The sequence below is a fragment of the Argiope bruennichi genome, chromosome 8 (assembly GCF_947563725.1).
Source record: "Argiope bruennichi chromosome 8, qqArgBrue1.1, whole genome shotgun sequence".
Classification (NCBI taxonomy): Eukaryota; Metazoa; Arthropoda; class Arachnida; order Araneae; family Araneidae; genus Argiope; species Argiope bruennichi.
Window position 1 is genome coordinate 42430245 of NC_079158.1, and position 20257 is coordinate 42450501.

Genomic DNA, 20257 nt, shown 5'->3' on the forward strand with positions numbered 1-20257 from the left:
TTCAGACAGTCTAGTGAATTTATTGAAGAGCAGAATATGTGAACTATTTACTTTGGTCTATTCATTGGGTGAATTTCCATACCATATTTAATAACTTCAAAAGCTTTTATCTTAAAAGAGTAATTATGACTAGAAAAGCTATGGAATGTTGCAAAATTAGTTCTATTAATTATATATGTCGGGTGATAAAAGATTTTTTTTTTTACAAAATGAATAAGTAATTATAAGTAAAAAAATAATGCAAAATCAAGAATTCTGGCAGCAATTTATCTTTTGAGACGATGTATAACTGATATAGTAAATATCAAAATGAAAATTTAAAACAGCGGAATTTCACTAATTTGAAATGTTTGCACTGAGTTTTTGTTTCAATTGCAAAGGTTCAAGAAATATATTATCTGAAAATTTTCAGTAGCTGGAAAATTGAAATCAAAATGTTTTTTTTTTCAATTGTAAAAATTGAAATCAAAATATGATAAAAATGTATCTATATACAAATATTTACTTCTAATAAATGCATCAATCAATCGTTTCCATAAACATTATATATTAAACATAACACAAAATATGCCTGATCGATTTCATAAGTTAAAAATAAATTCATTTATGTACTGCGAGTGAAATAGTTAAACAGTTTTTGAAAATACTTTGTTGAATGTTCCTATACTCATTCGATACAAATGAAAATCTTAGCTTTGCATGTGATTTCTATCACTGCACTGCTGTTTCCTTGAATTTGAATTTTTAACTGCCATTCTTTGAACATTTAAACCACTTTCTTACGAGAAAAACCCAAACATTTGCGGTTTCTTTGATTATTAGAACGTACATTTCTTTTGCTCAAAATCTTGTATGCCTTATCCTCCTACCCTTTAATAAAAGAATTACAACATTTCTGACTCCTTTTATTAGAAAAAGGATTTTTAACGGTTAATCTTGTTTATAATGTCGGAGCAAATGACAAAAAGGCTGAATAAGTGTCCTGAAATTGCGCATATTTCATCTGGCAATATTTCAGAAGTTCAATTAGATTTCAGAATATTTTGGGAACCTTTGGTTTTAGAAAACGTCAAGAATATATTTATGTAATTTATTCTTTTATAAAATCATTGGATACTGCCAAATCAAATATAACAGTACATGATAGACAGTCTATTCACAAGAAAACTCCTAATTTGATTTTGTGTTCATTCGCATTTTAATAATAAAAAAAAATCTAACTTTCATTTGACAGTGAATACGAAATGTTTCGCCAAAAGTAAGATATAAATAAGGTTTTAATAAGATTTAAATAAGGTTTTAACCAATCAAATCTGCACGAACGAAGAAATTTTTGGAAACTATTTAGTAAGACTCTTACACACCAGCAACATATATCTGCAGACACATTACTTTTAAGACAACATATATCTACAGACACAATACTTTTAAGACAACATATATCTGCAGAAAATTTAATAGAATATACCCCTTGGGAATGTTTCTTCTGGGAAAATACCAGACCTTTGTGGTAAGAAGCGTAGAAAAATACAAACATCAAAAAATGTATGTTCATTCCGCTCTTCCGTAAACACACTAAAATAATTGATTGTATTTCTCCTCTCTGAAAGAAGCAATATAATATTTTTTTTTCAGTTGTGCTACATCGTTTCCGATTAGACAAGAATTTATCTTGTCTCTACATGTCTTTATCTTGTTCCCTACTCTTTTATTATTTTATTTACTTGTTCTTACTTTTTGATGTCCTTATCTAAATTTATTCTTTTATTTAACTCAAAAGTATTTTCTTCAACTAATTTTTATAGTTTTTTTTAAATGATAAATCGGTTATGTATGCATGTATTGAAACTATTTTTCATTTTTAATTTATTTATTTAGCTACGTTTTACTTTATTTACTTACTTAATTAATTATTTTATTAATTTCTTTACGCTTTATTTCATATTGTTCATTATTTATTTCTTATTAAGTTTATGTATATATATGTTGTTTTTTATTTTTCTTATGCACACTATGTATAAGTTTTGTGTATATTTTAATTCTTCTATAATAAGGATGATACGTCGATTATGAAGATGATCATCTATTTAGATCTTTTAAACGATAATTTTTGTTATTAATATTTGAAAAAAGTCTAATAATAATGGTATGTATTCCCGCCGTTTTGTCTTCTTTGTTTGTTTGAGTGCCATGACAATATACGAACCATATGTGAAAAGATAGCAATTGCTGATAAGGGATATTTCCATAGCCTAATAGCATCATTAAAATAGCATGCATCTTAAGAATACAATATACAGATTTATCAATTTATTTAAAATAAATAGCAAATCTGAAGTATGAGTTAGTTTCTTTCCAAATACTTGCCAGATTTCACGGATTTTTTTTTTACTCCATATGAGAATTTATGACACCTATCAGTGATCACATATCCCCTGACTTTTCTCTATTTTCGAGATATATCCCAAAACCGTTCTTAGATTCCGGTCTCCACCAGAAACATTCTCGACATAATCTTCTAGTTTGAATCATTGTACCGATTTTTCCAAATCTTATTTTCCCTGAAATCTTATGGCAGCTGATTACGCCGATAATAGTCGACTGCTCTACATCAACCCCCCCCCCCTTTTTCAAAAGATATCTAAAATCAAAACCTTGACGCAGCCTTCCCGTTTCAACAATTTGAACAATTCGATTAATCCATTTCGCTGTACTAAGAAATAATGAATCAAAATGCTATATATTTACTGTACAAATATAAATTGAAATATGAATTTCATTTGATATGATATAAAGTAGTTCATTAAAGATGGTTAAAATGATTAAATTACTGTTATTAATACAATGCGTCAACCGTTGATCACCGAAAGCGAAGAGTGTGTGAAAAGACAACTTAACTATAGTAAAAAAAGCGAATATGCATTTTAAAAATTTGTAAAAAAAAATTCGCTTTCCAGTTTTAATTAAACGTCGTTCTAAGATCGTCTAAAGGTATCATTACATCCATAATTTCCTATATTTCAATATTAAAAAAAGAATTTCACTGAATAATCTCATATTAAATTGTTCACAATGAAAACTTTGAAAATTTGTACAAAAATTTTTAATTTACTTAAATTATAATTATTATTACACCACAATATTATTTTATAATTTGAAAAGAAAAAATTATTTAAGCAATAAATGATAAACATAATTTGTAAAAGTTTACAAAATGAAGCAAAATTTGAAACACATATTGACTCCGAAAATTGAGAATATACACTTTTTGCTGCAATAAGTCATTTTCAAATCAAATTAATAATAAGTACATAGATGCTTTCATTTAAAATGCGTCCATTTTAGTATTAAAATTAAATTATAAAGAATTTAAACTTTTAAATTAAATATTAAGAAGTTTTTTCACTAAAAAAAGTGAGAATATGATATAGAAAGTGTCTGTATAAAATAACTTTTTTTTTTTTTGCATACTTGCTAGCTTATAGATGACAATGAATCGACTAACTTTTCATTGTATTTATTACATTCTTCTTGTAAACATATTACAGATTTTCTTTGACTGCAACTTTTAGCTTACAAACGACATAAAATGATTTGACGAATTTTTCAATTGTATCTGGAGCTACATTCTTCTTGTAAACATATTACAGATTTTCTTTGACTGCAACTTTTAGTTTTCGCCCAGTCTTTTTGTGCTTGCTCCAATATATTTATTAGTATTATAGTACCCAAATTGGAAAAAAAGTATGTGGTTGCTATTTACAGCATAAAGGCACTACATTTCCATATTAATATTCATTGTAAGATTAGGGTCAAAGTCTTTTTAAAATATAAAATTGTACTAAATCCTAAATTAATAAATTAGTAACACCTTCCTTTGAATAATTCTTTAAAATATCTAGATACAACATGTTTTTCATGATTTTATCAATAAAAAAGAGCTTACCAACTCCGCTTGCAGCCATGCAACCTAAAAGTTTTGTATCTTTAATCATTTTATTGTCAAATTTTAAAGTCTTTCTATGATTTTGAAAAATTATGATAGTTTTTTTTATCACATCTAGGCTATTTGTATAAATAACCTTTTTGGTGACATTTCGCACGGTTTAAATGAGTTTATCAATAATTACAAATGTTTCTTTAGCAAATTTAGAAGTACTTAAGGATTCAACGCTGATTAGAATTTTTTTTCTCTCCCTCTGTTTCTCTTTCATTTTCATCTAATCCATCTCTTTTGTAATTTTCAATTATTTTCCGGGAGCACGTATAACTTTGTCCAAAGCAATTTTTTTTATATAATTCTCTCTTTTTGTGTACCTTCAAACAAACGTTCAATCATCATTATTGATTCATTTCTCTCCGACATTTTATATTGTCTTCCAGAAAACGCAATTAAAGTATAAGCAGAGACCTAAGAAAAAACGAAAGCTGTTTACAAAAAGCATATTTAAGCATTAAAAGCATATTAATAGCTAAAGCAATTTATCTATAACATTAAGAAAAAAATAGTGGTAGATAAAACATTTTTTCGTTTGTCTATTCTTAAATTTTTCAACACAAAATCTGTGCAATAATTATTCGCAGTTTCATTAAGAAACACTTTTTAATCCAATGTTTTTCTATATTTATATAATGGGAGACCTGGATTTTCAATTAAAATCATATATATTACATTTTAAGCTTAAAATTTAAGTATTTCTTTTTCTTTTTTTTTTCTTTTTTTTTTTTTTTTTTTTTTTTTGTAAAAAGGAAGTGCATTTGCAATTTTTGAAGTCACATTTCACAAACAAAACATTGATTACATTTGCTCAGCTACAACAGAAAGATTCAGTATCTTTGTTACAGTTATTTTTGGAGATAAATTCAATTCAGTAGGGAACTCAATCTTTGCTTGACGTGATTTGTTTCAAAAAGTATGTTCAAATAGAGCTTGCTTTGATTTGTTGACGAACACATATGTCGGAAACAAAGAGCAAATAGCAAGTAGTCTCGAACAAAATGGCGGAAATTACCAGGAAATTGGCTACTAAGACTTCCACTCAAAGTTTCCTATTACTTACTTCAGTTCATCAGAAATAAACGAAACACTTTTCCGTCTGTGAAAGGACTTTTCGGCTTAATAAAGTTAGTTTTCGGTTTCTAGAGTGAAGATAGAACTTCAACTGAAACTCTTTGACGCAAATAAAATAAGATGATATCGGCCACGTAAACACTATTCGAATGTAAATTTGCAATACCAGAATAGATTTTCTGTTTATTCTTATAAATATTTGTTAAATGAATAATCGTAAGTTCAATTGTGTTAGTTAATTAAATGATTATCTCATTTATAAGATATATTTGGGTCATTTCATAGTGATTATGCGCTGAAATCTGAACTTCTGCTTAAGTAATCTCATTTTTTTTAGAAACCTTTACATTCATATTTACAGATTATAGCTTTCAATTATTGCATATGAGTACATTACCAATATAGCATATTATTAAAATCATAGATTGACGTTTATTTTTATTTTAAGAGCGCTTCACAATTCAATGTATTAAAGGAACTGAATCAGCAATAGAAGATGAACATTGAAATTCAACTTTTAGAGGAAAAAAGTGGAGACTGTGAGTAAGAAGATAATTTAGGTCGGGTTATTAGCCTAAACTAAAATCATTAGACATAACCACATGATAATTAAGATTACCAGTGGATTGTTTGTTTATTGATGATTGACTATTCATCCACATACAATTCATCTCTACAAGTGCTGTTTTTATGTATGGCTATGTTTTGTTATCTGTGTTTCGTATTTTCTGCTAAAAGAAGGCGCAATTCCTCATCATTGAGCTTACACTGGATATCTATCTGGCAGATTTCCGTACCAATAATTTTACTTTAAAATAAATTAAATATTTTTTTATTTTAATTTATATCAATTATTTATTACGTTCTTATTACCGTACCTTCTTTCAAACAATGTTTGTGTAACTAAACATCAGTAATGCAGTTCAAAATTTTAAGCATTCTTGGTTAAATCTCTAAAACACTTCTTATTAAACTCTTCTTATAAACTTATTAGAGAAATATTCCATCCTGGTGAAAAAATAGAAGTATATCCTTTTAAAGGTAAGAATATGGACCATATAAAAGACTGGACAATATAATTACATAAGATAGGTTATGTTGTTGTTTCTGATTGCACTTGTTTTAGACAAGCCCGTTTGAGTAAATTAGCGAATTCAAGCCGAAAGTTTTGCGTCTCTTGTTTTTCAGTAGAGCCATCTCGGGCCAAGAGTACGACTTCGCTACTCACGTGTCACAGCCCTTTTTACGGGGCGGAATTCATTCACGCAATTCATTCCATTTATGTAACCACAGATCGTAATTTAGACCATAATCAGAGAATTTACCTCCTCTGATCCAGTACCCCAGTGGTATCGCTCTCAACATGGAGGACCTTGTGAGCACGACAGATTAATACGTGCACCAGCCACCACAACACACTGAGAGTCTTTGGCCGACGGGTTTGAACTCATAACCCAAGGAATGCGAATCCAACGCCGTATAACCAGGCTATCCCAATCCCTCAAGATAAGTTATAAAAGTGATGATAGCTGAAAATTTACAATCGCAGGAAATTCAGCCTCTTTCAAAAGAATAACGTCTTAATCTGTCACAATTATATCGCAGCCTCACATGAACAGGGACAAAAAGAAAGAAAAGAAAACAAGCAAGAAACATTTAACTTTTAGCAATCAAAATTATGAAACAGCCATTGCAATTTAAAATTAGAAATCTTTTATCTTTATTAGAGTACATTCTCATTTTTTTTCGAAAACTCATCTAATTTTTATTTATTCAACGCTAGGCAGGTTATGCTTGATTGTTTTCATATGATATCCATTAAAAAAATGAAAAAAAAAATAAGTATTTTCTTATAACAATTGAAATACTCTTATAGCAATTGGACATATATTAACAAAAGAAACTTTTTAATTTTTACAATAAGACTTGAAATAAAATGAATTTCAACTCAAATTCCAAATTAAAGAAGGAGGAATGTATACTGTAAAAATGATTTGATAGGCGTGAACGTTTGCTAGTCTCCAAACAAGACCAAAAAGTTCTTTAAATTATTCAAATGAGGTCTTACTTTAAATCCAGTTATCAAGGAAAAAGAAATTCTTCTTGTTAATTAGAAGTGTAAACAATAAATACTGGTTCTGGAGTAAAAAAGAAGGCTAAAATTTTTTCGAAAACTTCTTTCTATATTAGATCTTATTGAAATACTTTGAACTTTTTATACAAATCCAGCTGATTAAAAGATGGATGTAAAATGTTGTTTTTGCCCCTGAATACAGAATTTTGAAACTGACAATGTTTTCCAGCAGATTTTTTTAAACGATTATTAACTATTTTATTTAACCCGGAATGTAGCACGTTCTAGAAAACATTTTTACAATTTTTAAATGTCTTTAAAAGTACTGATTTTAAAGCAGTTAGGTAGTTGGGTAGTTTATTTTTCAAAAGCTCATACTATCAGTTTATATTTTTAAAATTGAAAATAAATGCAGTAAAAAAGAAACTCCCTAATTTTATAAAGCCTTTTTTTTTCTTTTTTAAGTTATAAGCTTTTGTAGCGAATTAAATTGAGCGAGGATAGAACCTGGGACCTTGTGGTTCACAGCTCAGTAACATGACCACAATACAAAAGCAATTGCTCGTGTAGCGTATCTGTTAACTGGCTTATAAGTTTTCACCACAGACTCTCCCTCCAGTGAGTCGGTGAGACGAACGATATGGCAAGTGGTGATGTATTTATTAACTGTTGATTCTAATGCGCCTGTACCCATTTGAGTAGCACCAAGCGTTATGACGAGCATGTGTGGGTGAGTGGTTGCTGATGCTGTTGCCGCGTCAAGTGAGTCTGACGACTTTGGGCTGCTGCGTGTAGCTGGCCCCATAACAGCTGTAAGAAGTTTGAAGGATCAGTGTCCGAGGTCACCAATGTAGCGAATTGAATAGAGCGAGGATAGAACCTTGGACCTTGTGGTTTGCAGCCCAGTAACATGACTACAATACAAAAGCAATTGCTCGTGTAGCGTAGCTGTTAACTGACTTATAAGTCATCACCACACTTTCATTTACGTTCGAAAAACTTTTCTAAATAAGTTTTTTAATATAACGATATATTGTGTGCAAAAGCTGATCGGAAAACAACTTCGCTTTTTAAGCTCCAAAGACGTTCTTTCTTCAAACTGAAACTTTATAAAATAGTTCTTTAGAGCTCAGGAACATCGAAAATTTTCATCCTAGACGTTTATTTTACAACTTTTTTTTTCGATAAATTTTAAATAGACCTGAACTTTCCTACCTATTAAATGAAAAATATCACAATCCTTTTTTATTAGTTAGCTGTTATTATTTTAGAGTTCAGTTGTAATATTAAAATTGATCAAGACAACAATATAAAATTTTACACCTATGCGGCGTGCATATCTTTGATATTGTTGAACAAAAACTGAATTTTTCTTCTTCTATTGAAGAAGGATTACAGTTTACGTATAGCCTAACAAACATTTATGTTTTGATTTTTTATCTCAGAAAAGTCTAAAATATGGAGATTCGTCAAAATCCGGAAAACGAATTCTTTTGACGATAACAATATTTTCTCTGTACTTCATATACAAGAAAGGAAAAAAAAAGGTGAAATTTTTTTATGCGATAAGTTTGTTTTCTCACTGAATAGTATTAAGCCAAATTTCCACAGAAATTCCTTTTATATTGTGTTATTTAAAGCAGTTTCACCCGAAATGCCATTCGATTGATTTCTCAATAACTCTTCGAGTGATACTGAAAATAATTTTAATATAATTCAATTAATCTCCTTTGCATTTTTATCTAACTTTTGTTGTATTTTAGACTATGAATTTATTTAAAACACAATAGGACGCGCAAAAAAAAGTTAATGTTCCAGAAATTTTTAATGTTTCAGAATGCAAAATGAAAACAATTCAAAACATATACACCATAATGAGACTGGATTGCTCAAATGTCTTTAGTACAGGATCGAAAAAAAAGTTATAACATCTTATATAAAATAGATATACCAGCTTTACTAAACAAAAATTCCACAATAATTCCTCTTCGTTTGTGTTATTTAAAGAAATTTCACGCGAAAAGTCATTCAATTAATTTCTCAATAACTCTTCGAGTGACACTGAAAATAATTTTAATATAATCAATTAATCTCCTTTGCATTTTAATCTAAATTTAGTTTTATTTTAGACTATGAATTTAGTTAAAACACAATAGGACACGCAAAACAATTTTAACGTTCCAGAATGCAAAATGAAAACAATCAAAACATCTACACCATAATGAGACTGAATTGCTCAAATTTCTTTGTTATAGAATCGAAAAAAGTTATAATAACTTATATAAAATAAACGTACCAGCTTTACTAAGCAAAAATTCCACAATAATTCCTCTTCCTTTATGTTATTTAAAGCAGTTTCACCCCAAATGCCATTCAATTAATTTCTCAATAATTCTTTGAGTGACACTGAAAATAATTTGGAGATAATTCAAATTATCTTATCTACACTTTCATCCAAATTTAGTTCTAGTTTAGACTATGAATTCAGTTAAAACTCAAATGGTAACACAAAACAAAATCAATTTTAGAGCATCTGAGTTACTTCAGACTTACCAACAATGAAAAATGAATTTGCCCTCTCCCTTCCCATATGCTGCATTAATACGTCGAAAATTTAATTAAATATACAACTCTTTATTACCACAATTCTTCTCATACAGAAATTAGAAATTAATTTCTGTTCTGAATAATAGGATTAAGTAGGATTATCTTAAACCCATTATGGATTTAAAATTCTGCATTAGATGTCATTATGCTTGTTTTGTCAATTAAGGCTTATAATTTGGAGAACACTTTGAAGTTTTAATTAACTATGTCTATTCCTTCTGTTGATGGGTGTAGATTAAATTTTAATCAAATGATGTAGTAAGTTCAGTCTAATAAGGATAAATTGAAATGAATATAAATGAAAAGAAGTCTCGAGATACATATAAACAAAATCTGAAATAAAATGAGAGTGAGTCTCCAGATATGATTTCTTTATTGTATATTGAGGTATTGGAGCCTTGACTTAATTTTTACATGTGAATATAATGTCAGCCAAATATGAATAAATTTAAATATTTATTTAGTAACTTTATTCTTAAGAATATAACAAAAATATCACTTCGTTACTTGTATAACTATTATTTTATTTTTAGAATCAGTTAGATTTCGAGTTAAATTCAATTTTATTTCAGTTTAGTAACTGAAAACGAGTACTTATACTGCGTTATTAACCTTGTTCTAAAGTTTCTGAAAGAAAACAAAACATTTTAGTTTATAATAGACTATTGCAGTTGACAGAACTGGCCAAATATTAAATTTTACCAGAAGGGGTTATTTTAAAAACTTTATTTGAAAATCAATATTTTCTTAAAGAACGTGTTTTCTAAACAATTACATTATTTATTATGTAACTCAACACTATTACATATGTCACTATTATGTCTGTTTTCTAATACAAAAGTCGATGAACCGAATTATTTAATAACAGATTTCATCGTCATTTCTGTTCCATTCGGTTCCGGTTAATTCGACTAACGACTAAGACTGATTAGTTAGTATTACAAATATAACACTGATGACAATGAAGAGAAGATGTAACAGTAAGTAAAAATAAATATACATATAAATTGCTCGAACTGATATAGTCACATATCAGCTGTGGTTAACAGATAAAGAAAAGAAACTTCGATTCCCGATAAATAGTTTTATATTTGGATGCCCAGTAAAGTGATTATCTCAAAGTAATGAAGCATTGCAAGGATGAATAGATTTGTTTACACTTCCTTCAATGAGAACAGAATGCATTGCATCATATATTAAATTACGAAGATAATGTTAATTTGAATATGGAATTATTTTATAATATAAAATAATTTCCAAAATTCTAACTATAATAATGTTTTATTTCATTTCATTTCAATAATAGCCCAAAAAAGACTAATGAATTATTTTTTGGGATATTAAACTAGTAGTGACATAAAATTTAAAATATTTATTATTTTTCATTCTGATTTTCAAAATGGAAAACAATAAATATTTTAACTATATTACTACCTATTTTAATATGGAATTTTTTCTACAATTTTGAAAAAATTCCATAATTAACATAATTAAAGAGAAATAGAAGAAAGATAATCTTATAAATGCACCAAACTAGATTGAGGAGAGTAAATCTTTTTATTACTCCGATGCTCTTTATTAATTACATACCAGAAATTACAAGGAAAAATAAAAGTCGATGCATATTATACCCCACGTAAAAGCATAAAAAAGAATAAAAATATTGACCGTTGAAGTAATTCTACGGTCAGAGTAGACTTTATCTTCTTTTCCTTCTTGTTTTAAAAAATAATGCAGCTGAAATCAATCGCTACCTTTTTCATTCAGCAAAAAATATCTTTTAAAAAATTTAGAAGGAAATATCTACGATTGTTCGAAAATAATCTTATGAAAGAATACGTTGAGCGAAGAACGCCAACTTCTTTAAATTTAACTGTGTTGAAAAGAGAAGGGAACTAATTTTTGAAGAAATGAACGAATAATGTGTATATTATCACATAACTATGTACGCAAACCTGTTAAATTCATAAAAAACTACAATTACAAGGATATAAGGAGAGCTTCGCCAGAAATTTATATTCTTGGGATATTCTAAGAATATTGAAGTGAATATAAAAAATGGCTTCTTGCTTTTTATTTCGATATTTTTTCAGTTTGTATTACAAATGTAAATATTATAATTTGAATGTCGGTATTGGTTATTTTATTTTTAGGGCATTCAATTAACTCATTCGTTATTTTATATTATTTTAGTGTTTTATGATTATATTGTTTCCAATCCTTTTTCAATAAAAATCCTTTCAAATATTTGCATCTGTTAATCTTTCAGTCCAATTTTAATAATTTACTTATTAAAAAAAATTATATTTTATAGTAGTGTGTCTGAAAAATATATGTAATATGTCGTGGTTACATTAACTCTTCTACGAAATTTAGCTTTAGTTTAATTTAATTATATTAACGTCCCGTTTGAAGCAACACTAGGACTATTTTGGGACGGACCTCGTAATTTTGAATAGCGGTCAGATGACGAGGACGACACCTGAGCTGGCATCCCCCTCTCCACTCCACACCACACCAGCTTGAGGACGTTTGGTCAGTACGGGTTTAACGTGCAACAGAACCCCTTACACGAAGGTTCTTCGGTGGAATCGGGTCTCGAACCTGCAAACCTCCGGTTCTGAAGCCGAGACCTTACCACCAGGCCACCGCAGCCTAACACTTCTACCAACAGATGGTGCTATTTTATTAACATCAAGATATTTCTCCCATGATCATTTTGGGGTCATTACTAGATTGTATTCTAAGAGAGTGTCGTGTACATTCGTGTTCGTGTTTGTTTTGTCTTGTGAAATGTGGAACTTAGAAAATAATTAAACAACTGCTCCTGAAACTCGTCAGTTATTTTTATCTACCACGTAATGAAGTGTAAAGAGTTTCAACGCTCTACAAATATATTTTATATTAGTGTATCTGAGAAATATATGCCGTATTTCATATTAGTATAGAAGGCGTATTCACTGGAGGATTAATAATGTTTCTTGCAGAAATAGGGAACTTCGAAATATATTTTTCTATGACTATAAGAATTCATTTAATAATATTCTAATAAATATATTTCGTAAAAATTACAAATGCTTTCAACAACTTGTAGCAATCAGAGTTACTTTAAATTAAATATTTGAGACAAACAATAACGGCTTTCATTGAGAGGTTTCATTTTGTAAATTCATTTCTAAAATCATTTAGACGTAAAATTTTCATCCACTGTTTCACAAATTCGATTCGATAAAATATCTTTAAACATGCTTCCAAAACTCCCAACTTAATCAATCTCTAATTAACGATCTTAAATATGAATAGAGCACTTTGGACGTATTGATTTTAGACAGAATTCGGAGAATATTCTTCGAATAAGAATTCCATCTTTCTCCTTAACCCGCAGAATTTGCAATTCATATATTTAATGAGATTTTGCGATATTAAAATTGTTCGAATCTTCGATGTAATTAAGAAATGTTTTCCAACATTGTAAATAATCATGAGAGGAAAGAGAACTTATTCTTTAATGAATGTATTAATTCTTACATTAATTAGTTTCATTGAATATTATACCACTAAATGGAAGATTTATCTTTATTTTTAGCAATCGATACATGTGGTTTCAAACTTTAAATTCATTAATTAAACGAACAGAAAGAATTTTCAGATTATTTGCTACAGGAAAGAGAGATATCCGTGCGTATAAAATTAATTAATTCAAAGTCTGAAACCACACGTGCCGATCGCTAATATTATGATATTAATTAAACAAACAGAAAGAAGTTTCAGATTATTTACTACAATAAGGAGACAGATCTGAAAACGTTCCTTAACAGAGGGTAAAGATACTGCGCATAGAAACTAAAAGACATATTTGTCATTCAATTCTTTCGGAAAAATTATCATTTAAAGTACAAATTATGTGATATTCACTTTTCTGCAGACTAAAATGTTAACAATTCTTTCAGAGATATTTTTCTTCATTTATTCTGAATAGAAAGAATAAAAAGCATGAATGTGATTAAAAAATTATTAAAAGAGTAATATCAAACTCAAAAAGAAATAGCGTCTTTGAACAAAAGATTAAAATTTTCAAAACAAAAGAGTCAGCTAAGTTCGAAGACTAATGAATTAATTTTTATTATTCACAAATATTGTTACGATTGGTTTTAATCAGTTTCATTTTCATTTAATGAATTTTAAAACATGCAGATAAATTTATTACTATTTATAACATATCTTTAAGATTTGTAATATACATTTTCTACTGTCTTGCTTTAACTTGTTGAGAAATAATAAAAATATTATGTATTTATTTCAGAAAACTATGTTTTTATTTAAAGATATAAAACTCTTCATTGTAAATTTTATTGTGATATTATTTTAGAATTACCCAAAAAAATTTATAAAATATATTACGAGGTGATAATGCGCGGTTATAGATAAACATGAACATAAAAAATATATAATTATTTAAAGCTCGATACTTTTAATCAGTTAATAATTATTCATCACAATTCAATCAAAATTAAAAATCTAAAAAAATAATAGGATCTCATTTTTTTTTCTTCTTTATTGGATATTATTGATGCTTTCATAAATTCTTTTCACTATCAATTATAATAATACAATACTTTTAATACAATACTTTAATACTTTTAATACAATTTCAATGATTATTATTTACTTTTTTTATTTTTACCTTACTTTCAAACCAAATTTGTATTTGTATTGGAATCTTTTTTATTTCCATTTTCGACTGTTCGCTTCCTATTAATAGATGAGGCTGCGATGCTTTTATTGCTAAGGTTATACTTCAGAGACGAATGGCTCTAAGTTCGAAATCCGAATTTAACAAAGATCTTTTATAAATGTGGGCTTGGGGTAAACTATCTGACGTCGAGGATCAAACATAATCGTATAGTACGGGGCGCGAATTTGCAATGTAGGTTCGTCTAAAACGTGATTGTTTTCATTTGACAATGTCCAAAATTAGAAAGCTCTTCCAGGTTTTTTTTTTCCTTCTAAACGAAGCGTTTGTATAACTGCAAAACCAATATGTTAGGAATTTGCAATGTTTGCAATGTAGGTGTCATCGAAAACATGATTGTTTTCATTAGACAATGTCCAAAATTATAAAGCTCTTTCAAATGTTTTTTTTTTTTCATTTTGCTTTTAAACGAAGCTTTTGTATAACTGCAAAACCAATCTGTTAGGAATTTGCAATGTAGGTGTCATCGAAAACACGATTGTTTTCATTAGACAATGTCCAAAATTATAAAGCTCTTTCAAATGTTTTTTTTTCATTTTGCTTTTAAACGAAGCTTTTGTATAACTGCAAAACCAATCTGTTAGGAATTTGCAATGTAGGTGTCATCGAAAACACGATTGTTTTCATTAGACAATGTCCAAAATTATAAAGCTCTTTCAAATGTTTTTTTTTCATTTTGCTTTTAAACGAAGCTTTTGTATAACTGCAAAACCAATCTGTTAATCACAGTTAATTTATTATTGCTTCCATTGTTAGATGTATGTATAGATATAGATATAGGTATAGATATATTACCGTACCTTACATTTATCTGTATTAATTTTGCCTGTTGTGATACTTTCGAAATGAAGCAACGGGCGTACTCTTTCTAAAACTTTCTAGAATATTCTCTAATAAAGATATTACGCGCTTCCTGCTGCTTATTTTGTGACCACGAGGCCAGACAATAAATGCCTTGCATAACATTGAAGAACAACAGTTATGTAATATAAATATAAGGTGTGGATTTAATATTTTTATTTTATCTAGCATTAAAAATTTGACAAATTTAAAATATAAAAGTCTATAAACAAATTTCATCAATCTAGCTGAAAACATTTTGGAATTATCGTATTCATACGTGAGGGGTGTTTTTTTTCGAACTGAGGGAGATGTGAAATGTGGAGAGTTCTCAAATTCTGGAATTCCATTTATTTTATAACCTAACAAATTGCACTATTATCAAATCTCTGCGAATTAATGAATGCATTCATTTCAAAATCTGAAGATTTAATTCGAGTTTTCTATCTAGCACATTCTCAGAAAATAAAATATGCTTAAATATGTCTCTCCTCTAAAGTGTATAAAATAACATTACGATGAAACCTATCGACAAGAAGGAAGAGAAAACGCGGTAAATGTTGGATGTACTTATTTCAGATATTTGAGCGCTTAAGAAAACGTATTTCCCTGGGGAAATGTATCCTCCTTCTTGATATTTGAATCTTCTCTTTGAAATATTATGCAAACGTTCAGGCCATCGGTACCAAAACAAATTCTGGGAAAATGCCTTCTGAAATATCAAAATAATTGATTTTCAAGCTGTTTCAGAATTGATTTGAGCAGAATATTTCACGAAATTTCCATTGATGCTTTTTCTTATCAACAATATGTTTCTCGTGGCGAAAAAGTCATTTCAGATTCAGGATATTTGTATCGTCTATAACATATAGAATTACAAATCTATAATATTATTTTCCTGCTAAAGAAGAAAAGTATACAAATGTTCTTAATGGATGCTGAATGGATGTCAAGTCAATACCCACGACTTCAGCAATAAACTGTGTGACAACTTAGAAATGAAAATGATGATTTTTGGCCACAAAAGTTCTGGAACAATTAGGAATTCTATATTAGAGCCATTCTGCAACTTAAATGAATCTGATTTTGTTTCATTAAGATTTGAGATTCATTTAGATTCTTGGATCTTTGGCGAAAAAAGTATTGGAATAATTTGAACTTTTATATATTATATTTATGTTAGAACTCGAGATTCGGGTATTTTCTAGAAAATTCTATGATCCCTCAGAAAACATATGTAAGTACAAGAAAGCAGTACGATTAACACAAGAGTCAATAAGTGAATTCCTTTGTAGTTTCCAATACAGAGAGCTGTTTTTTGCTGAGAATTGTTATACTGTGCAATTATTTAATTAGTGTTTTGATGTCTATTAGCATACTGTTGATTTCTCCAAGTATGATCTTTGTGATCATTTTGGCAATGTTTTGTTACCTGCTTTTTAAATATTCGTTTAGAAATAAAACGTTGCTAGCCCTCATCGAATATTATATTTCTTAGACCGGACGATTTCCGAAAATAAATTTACAAATTTCCTATTATTTATAAAAATTATTTAAAAATTAAAGAAAATTTTGTCCTTATTTATATCTATTATTTTAAATTATAATTTTAATAATATTATTAAAATTTCATATGATATTTCTCTGTTTTAAAAGCTGGCATTTATCACATTCGAAATAATGATTCTGTTTTTTATAGAGGGGAAGAAACAGAGGGTAAAGAAACAGAAAACAAAATACAAAAATTAAAAGAAATGATATTTCAAGACATACAAATTGACAAAATTATTGAATAATAATTTTTAATAAAGCTTAAATGTCCTAAATATTTAATTTTAGAACATTTTAATTACTGTTTGCTACCAATAACGTCCTTATTTAACAAAGCAAAAAACTATATTAATCAGCAACTTATTAAGCTTTATAAATTATTCTTTTACGCAAAAAAATTGAACTGTTTCATTTCTTAAACTATTTAATCCTTTATTTATCAATTTATTCAAAAAAAGAATTTAAAATTTAATCTTTCTATTATTACTTGAGTTTTAGTGCAGAATAAATACAAGAAAGAGGAAATAACTTTTTAATTAATTAAAATAAGTTCTTTAATTGATAATTAAAGATTTTTAATTTCTGCCTTTAGCTGATATCAGCTACTTATGTTCCTTTGAATACCGTCAGAAAAAATATTTATATTGCGAAGAAAATAGCTTGATTTCAACTATAATTTAAGTACCATCAGTAAATAAAGGGTTAAATACAAGGATGTTTATATGTATGCATATGTTTAAAAAACTTTATTTAAACTAATAAAGTTTTAACAAAACTTCTACTCATATTTATGCATACACCCATATATTTATTAGTAAAATTAAAAACTATCAATAAATATCAACTAGATTTAAATTTTTTATCATATCATTCATGAATTATTCACAATCATTTTTATTCTACACAAATTATGAATCTATCACATTTTCTGATATACATCTCAAAGCTTCGTACTATCGGCCTATTGACTGCTTGTTAATCATACCTCATCTCCTCATATATTTAAAATACTGACCAAGAATGAATTTGATAAATCAACCATCTGACTCTCCGCCCCGCCACGAAGGCACATGGATTTAAACCATAAAAACTGAATGACCGGACCGCCACAACAGCAACATTGGCCGGAACTGTGGTTGAGTCCTAAGGGCCATCACCGGCCACGGTACAACCCTCCCCGAAGGAAGCACGTCCCGTCATTGATGGGTGGAGTCAGATTCCCCACCTCCCTCCAGGGTATATGTACCCTCCAGGGTGGCGAAATCCAACCACCATGCCGGAAGCATCTCATCCTCATTTCGAGGTGCCCCCCGGGGATTGAATGAATTTGATAAATAAGGCATAGTTGTCTAAGTAATTAATTAAAATATATATGCACGTAACCTCCTCCTGCATATGTTAATGAACTTCCAATTTACTTTAAGTGCTTTAATTGATCGAAAATGGCATTATGCCTATCAGAATAGTTTAAAGGAGAATGTCTAATGGCATCTGCTAGCATATGCAAATCCTCTTGAAGTTGTAAGATCGTTCCAATACAAAAATCACATAAATCTGTTTGACAGTTCTCAAGATGAGGAAAATCCTATGCGATATTAAAATTAATCCTCTACCACTTTTTAATGAACTTCATGGCGGATTTTATAATTATATGATAAAAAATGATAAAACAAATAATAACTTTATTACAAGATACAGCTAAAATTACAATTACTAATCTGTAATAGGCAAAATTTACAAACGAAGCGGAAATCTCTCTTTGGAGTTTTATTCGTGGAATGAACTCTATCAGTACATTCTAAGAGTTATTACTGTTTTCTAATTAATGATTTGCTGTCTCCTAGTATCGTGAGTTTCTACAATTACATTTCTTTGTATACATGCCATGTTCCTACTTTGGTGCGTGGTTTAGCACGCATTGCCAAATTTACTTTAAATTAAAGTATTAAAACATTTTACTTAATGAAAACTGCCGGCCATGTAAATAACAAAAATAAATTTTAATTACAAATTAAATTAACAAATATAGAAAATGATACATTGGCCGTAATTCCATCGACCAGCACGAGGCAGAAGTTCTAAGCCAGCTGGCGAAGGCAGGAAGTGAGTCACTCGTATTCGTTGGAGAGCAAAGTTCATCTCCAAAGGTATGATTGATGCTTATCGCCAGTTGGCGAAACAAACAGTCATTTATCGCCTGTTTGGCCGCTGCACTACCTTCCTTGTTTTTCTTAGAAAAAGCTCCATTTTTCATCACCTGGAGTGTGTTACTTAATTTCCTTTACTTATACAGGACTATTTTTCATAACAATATATTTAAATAGTTGATTTATTGTCCACCCGGAACCAACATAATACTGCATACTCTATACTTAAGGTACTGACACGTGATTCTGAACTTCAACTAAATGTAAAAAAAGACTTAGTGGCCTAGCACACTCTTATGACATGATTTATATCGAGGAAAGGAATACAACAGATGTTATTACATTTTTTTATGATTGTACTAGATGGTTGAGGAATAGGATAAATTCTATTCCTTTTTTGAAAGTCATGAAGCAAAACTTTTTGTTTTTGGTAAATTCATAATCTAATGAAAAGGATTTAATCTGGTAAAGACATTCATTTAGAATATATTCTCTATTACAAAAGTATTAGAAGAAATATTTTATTTGACAGTGTATTTACTGACTGAATCTTAACTTTGAAGATATAAAAACGTAAGATATAAATATTATTACAGCAATTCCCAAATCAGTTATGTCGGTAACAATGCAAAGAGTATAACATGCTCGGTAACGAATGAAAAGATTTTATTTTAAATATACAAAACAAAGATAAAATGTACACACAACAGCACCTGCAATAAACATCAGCTCAAAACATTGTATACAAATAACTTTCGATTTGATGTGACTAAATTAATTTGATGCTAATTAAAATTTCTGAATAGTATGGAGCTTCTTCGCTTGTTTATTTCACTGATAGCGAAAGTTAAACTATCTATGTATAATGGAAATGAAAACATTTTTTCTATTTCTAAATTAATTCGTCTTTCCTATTTGAGAATGTTCATAAATTTTTGAAACGTGAATTTGTTTTCCTAGAGACTCATATAAGGAGACATCATATCGCAGTAGTTGGGTTTTAACGTATATATCATAAATCATAAAAATGATAAAATGTCTGCTTTTAAAATGTTCTGAATAAACTGCGGAATATGAAAATGGAATGAAATTGCCATCTATATTTTATTTCCTTTAAGCGATTTAATACTCATGAGAAATTGTTTCAATTTCTTAGCATTGCATAAATCAAATGAATAATTTAAATAATTAAATGTTATGTTTCATTTTTGAAA